Genomic DNA, 5,981 nt, shown 5'->3' on the forward strand with positions numbered 1-5,981 from the left:
TTGTTTGTCATAAAGGTTCCGATTGTAATCAAACAAATTACCAAGGGACATTCTGTCCAAACACCCCATGGTACTAAAAGTGTTTGCATATTAAAGAGCAGTGAAAATAGTAGAAACTTAAAAATTCAGTTAATTGTAATTTCAGTTCCCATTATCAAGTCACCATCCGGCTCTATCACGCATGTCCTTCTGAAAACCGCACAGAGAAGTATAGGGACTCAGCTGTCACCATCCAAAGAAACCAACAAAAATTAGATTTCAAAGGGAAGACATGCTTTGTAACCCCTATACAGTTATCATCCATGTCCATCTACTGGAATTCAAAAGAACATCCCAAGAGCATTCAGTAAATTAATGATGACTGTAATGTATGGAACCCAAACAATAATCTATTATAGTTTGCAGTCAGTAATTAGTTCTATTAAAGTGACTATCAACCAGTGTAAGTCATCCCATAAACATTAGATATACTAATGATCTGTATGTTCCACCATATTTTCTAACTATCCTCTACAAGGGTAAAAGGAGTAATCACGTCACAACAGTAACAATATAGATGCTAGAAAATCATTAATCTTTAAAACTTAAGAGATTTGCGTGTTCCATATATATTTATTAGGATTTCTCTGTTAAAGGGACTTATGTGCCTGTCATATTGGTCACAAAGTCCATACAGTCCCCTTCCTCATATTCCAAAAACTTTTCGCATCGATCTCTTGGGCCCAGGGCATCTGCATAGCCTCTGTTCCTCAAGTGTGCACAATAGTTATGCTCCCATTCTCGCTCATATAAGACTCTAAACCCTTCTAAAGACTCGAAACAGTTTTGCACCAATAGCCATATGGCCTTATAATCCATTCGTCCAACCACTAAGTCTAAGGAGCAGGGTTGTACATCCTATTCATTTGTGTATAAGGTCCTTTCATCCCTGTTCGAGTCCATGGAGGAACCACATACCTAGTCATCAACTGGTTCCTTTCCTAATCTTTAATCGCCTTCCTTTCTTGCAGCGACTTTGCCTTGCTAGAAAACCAGGGTAAGGGTGAGCTTTTCGGTAGTTTATTCATAACCCGCCCATAGGCCAGCCTATCCGGTCGTAACTAATCGAGTTCCGTTAATGACAGCGTAATAGTAGTAGACAAGCTACTTCGTTGATCCATCTCTTACATTCCTAACGAGAACGTGCTCAGTCAGCCCATAGTAAGCTACTCCTATGCATTTCCATCGCCAATCGTTCCTCAGGAGATTAACGCGGTTCTCCCTCCAGTCCCGCCTAGCAAGTCACCCCTCCCATTGTGCGGTCATGCACAATGCTTCGTTCCCAAGATGTCAGGTCCTTCGATAGTGGTGAATCTCTCGTAATTGCTCATCTCTTGTCTCGTTCTCTATTGCTCAAGACTCACATTCAATGTGTGAGCTACTCCCAAGGTATCCAAAGCCTTATGGGGTGTTGTGCTTTAGTGCTCACAGTAAGAAATGGATGCACATGTTTTTTGGGAATTTGCGTGCCGCATCCTCCCTCCACCTTGCTCTGGGCACCAACGTCTCTCCTTGATCGTGCTTGCCCCTATTAACTGCACAGGTACTAGTGCTGCATAACTCCACTGCATAACTCCACTCCACTGTAGTACCAATTAGGCCGCCAAATGTACACTAGACCACCACCAGTCCACTAGATGTCATGTCAATGTCTATGCCTAGGTGTCTCCTAGTCCTATATGTTTTAGCATAGACTTTACATGGTAACTATTGGCCTTTAGGTGGAATTCGTCCATATTTCTATCTTCCAAGGCCTCACAATAGGGGACATTGGTATCTATGTAGACTATAACGTTTCCCATAAAAATTATTATAGTCCACCCCATTTTTTATATATAACCTAAGTCTAAGGATCCAATAAACAATGACACTAAAACCCTCCAATTACCTAGTCCATATGTGGGGGTTCATGTCTCATTCATGGTAGTAAGGGGCACCTATTCCCACTTTGTGGGTACATGGGGTATGAGTCTACTCTTCCCATACCAATACTTGTATTAATCTTGTAATGCCTTAGGTCTTGTGTTATTATCCATAGTGCGGTGCCATAAAGAATGGCGTTAACCCTCCCATTGTCTGGGGGATTAAACCACACTCCTTATCACTAACCCCCTAGCAAGGGGATGGGACATGTGTGTGTGTGTGTGTGTGTGTGTGTGTGTGTGTGTGAGAGAGAGAGAGAGAGAGAGAGAGATCCGAGGTGGGGAAAAAGGCAATAGGGTGAGTTTTGTTTAATGAGTTTTCAATGTGAACTATCAATCAATCATGTGTTCATTGTAAGGACTCTAAAAGATAGCTTCAAACGACTCCGCATGTAACAGAGAGGCTAGGACACAAGCTGGACAACCATGTGTGTGTGCATTGGAATGACACATGCGACCTTTATGAGTTGGTCCCACAACTTGCCACCTTTAAACCTCTATCCTTACACACACACACACCCACACACGCGAACACACACACACACATGTATATACATACATATACATATATGCATATAATCATAGGGCAATGCACCTAAGGTGAGTCCAATCCGCTCAAGTGGGCTTGGATTGGGTTCTCGCAAAGAAAAAGAAAGGGAGCGGTTGTTGCGATGGAGTCAATATTGACGCGAGCCACCTAGGGCCCTCCCATAAATCATGATTACTACCCACAACCCCAATCCTATCCCTACTCCCCTCACCTAGACCTACTATGGAGAGGAGAGCACGGCCTTGTTCCCCCCCACTAGCCTAAGATGGTGTGTCCACATCACTGTGGATATCCATATTAGGCATGGAAATTTTTTAAAAGTGCCCTTTTTTGTGAACAGCAACTTTCTGGGAGACCTTTCTACTACCCTACTTGCAAAAATAGATATCAGAGCAAAGAGAGAGAGAGAGAGAGAGAGAGAGAGAGAGAGAGAGAGAGAGAGAGAGCATTGGCAGACACACCGGTTCTGCATTACGGGAAAAACTACAGTGGGTAATCTATATCCCTACCTCCCTATATCCCCTATCTTCTATCTCCTTATATTTTGGATGTCCCCATCCTATCTCCCTATCTCTATCCCCATAAACCCATATCACCTATCTCCCTAAACCCTAAATGCATATACCCTATCTCCTATTCCCTATCCTACAAGCATACAATTAGCGTTAGGGGATTTGAACTCTAGAGATGGCCTCTCCATCATTTGAATCTTTAGGAAGCCCCTCAAGGGTAGGAGAGAATTCGTATCGCATCTCACCCTACAAGTATTTGAGTACTTCTTGGTGTCTCTTAGGGCATCCCAAGAGCCATCCTAGATCCCATCCCAATTCACATGATAAGGCACTACATCCAAGATGAACCCAACCCCTTCAAGTGGGTCTACATGCAAAAATAAATATGGGAGCACAGAGAGAGAGAGAGAGAGAGAGAGAGAGAGAGAGAGAGAGAGAGAGAGAGAGAGAGAGAGATCCCTTATCTCCCCATATCCCCTATCTCCTATCTCCATATATCTCGTTTGTCCCCACCCTATCTCCTTATCTCTATCACCATAACCCCAAAACCCATAAACCCATGTCACCTATCTCCCTAAACCCTAAACACATATACCCTCTCTCCTATTCCCTATCCTACAAGCATACAATTAGCAAAGTTAGGGGGTATGAACTCTAGAAATGGCCTCTCCATGATCTGAATCGTCAAGAAGCTCCTCAAGGGTAGGAGAGAATTAGTATCACAACTCACCCTACAAGTATTTGAGTACTTCTTGTTGTCGCTTAGGGCATCCCAAGTCACATCATAGGGCACTACATCCAAGATAAGCCCAATCCCCTCAAGTGGGTTTGCATTAGATTCTCACAAAGAAAAAGAGAGTGGTTGGTTGTTGTGGCAGAGTCAATATTGATGCAAACCCACCTAGGTCCCTCCCATAAGTTAGGACTACTTTCCATCAACCCCAATCCTATCCCAGATTCCCTCACCTATATCTGCTATGGTGGGGAGAGGATGGGATTATTCCTCTGATAGCCCAGGATGGTGTGTCTACATCACAATGAATATCTATCTCAAGAAGGGAAATTTAAATAAGTGCCCATTTTTGTTAAGGGAGACTTTCTATGAGACCTACCTATAAATCATACTGTCCTATGTGCAAAAATAAATTTAAGATCAGAGAGAGAGAGAGAGAGAGAGAGAGAGGCAACAAGTTGATAGGGCAAGTTTAGTTTTTCTATTTATGTTTTTCAATGTGAACTATCAATCAAGTATGTGGTGCATTGTGAGGGCTCTAAAAGATAGGCTCTAACAACTGTGTAGGTAATAAGAGAGGCTAGGCCACAAGATGGGATACACGGGGTGGACAAGTGGCAAGGTACTCCAACTAAATAACACATGCAGCCTTTGTGATTTGATCCCACAACCTACCACCTTGAAACCTCTAGCCTTTCACACACACGCACACACTTATTTACTCATTTTTTGTAACCCTTCTGGTGTTTGGTTGTAATAATACATTTTAAATTAAACTTAATTTGAGTTCTTGAAGTACTTATTCTTTGTATGCGAATTATTTCTAGTTCATGTTGTTAAGTTATTCTATGACTAAATCGATTGTATGGTTCATTTATTGATGGGATAATTATATCTAAACACACACATTGATCTTCCAACTGGCCCTTGTTCGGGATAGTACCATACAATCGGCTTCCAGTTTAGTAATGGCTACTCTTTCCTTTGATTTCTAACTATTGGTTTCTTGTGCAAAAATACTGGATCTGACCTCTTGTGAATTTGGAGTACACAACTACTTATGAATACACTTATCATACTTATCCATTTCTACCATTTAGAAGTCAATTAGCATTTTATTAGGTGGGGAGTAAGTTCCACATAGTGGGCTTACTCCCCACCATGTGGTCTCACCCTCTAGGTTGGGGGTGGACCACACACACACACACTTACACAAAAGGCTTTTTTAATTACTTTCTTCTTTACTTAATTTCTTCCTTGATTAATTTACTCCTCCTTTAAATGCAGCTTTAGTCTATTGGTACATTTCCTTTAAAACTACTTTAATGCATTATTTATTAGTGCTTCCTTTGTAAAATCATTATACTTTTATACACTAGAATCTGGAGGGATGTTCTTGTTCCTAGGTAAAGCGATAACAAGCCAGGGGAAACAAGCATTACCCGTCTACCCAAATTAAGCTATATTGTTCTAACATATGGTTTATTTGGATGGTGGCAGGTAAGTGGACCCTAACCTTGGAGCCTGGACTACATGACGGATTTGACACTTATTTACTCATCTTTGTAACCCTCCCTGGGTTTGGTTGTAAATGTACATTTTAAATTAAACTTAATTTGAGTTCTTGAAGTATTTATTTGGCATGCGATGATGCCTATAGAGAGGTACACCAAAATCTATTGTTTAGCATAGAACATAAATTATGTCTTTCATAAAATAAACAGGATGACAGTGTACTTATGTTTTCTACAACTCTAATGGGTTAATAGTTGAATGACAGTCTACAATAGACGCTTCATTCCTACATGGGATTGTTTTTAGTCAACGAGGATTGAAGGCATTGTACATATCAACCTTATAATTAACAACATTAAAGTCTTTGCCTAGCGCAAACCATAGTGCTTCACCAAAAAGGTATGGTTAGAGACTGGTTTGTGTGTTAGCTATGTCTTGACTCAACAACTAATATATGATTGGATTGTGTTAGCTATGCCTTGACTCAACAACTAATATATGGAGTGGCATAATGTTGGGCAATGAGTGGGCCTTTAAATATGACTGATTATGAGACTTAAGGCCTATGCAAAAGACTTGACATTATTCCCCAAATACATACGGTATGACAGATGCTAGGGGTTCGGTAAACACATGGAATACTAGTCTCCAAACACATGGATATGACTAGTCCCCAAATATAGGGGGTGTGATGAATGTGTCAATGAGTA

Source organism: Dipteris shenzhenensis, chromosome 24 (assembly GCF_047967505.1).
Source record: "Dipteris shenzhenensis isolate YYH24624 ecotype China chromosome 24, Dip_SZ_1.0, whole genome shotgun sequence".
Classification (NCBI taxonomy): Eukaryota; Viridiplantae; Streptophyta; class Polypodiopsida; order Gleicheniales; family Dipteridaceae; genus Dipteris; species Dipteris shenzhenensis.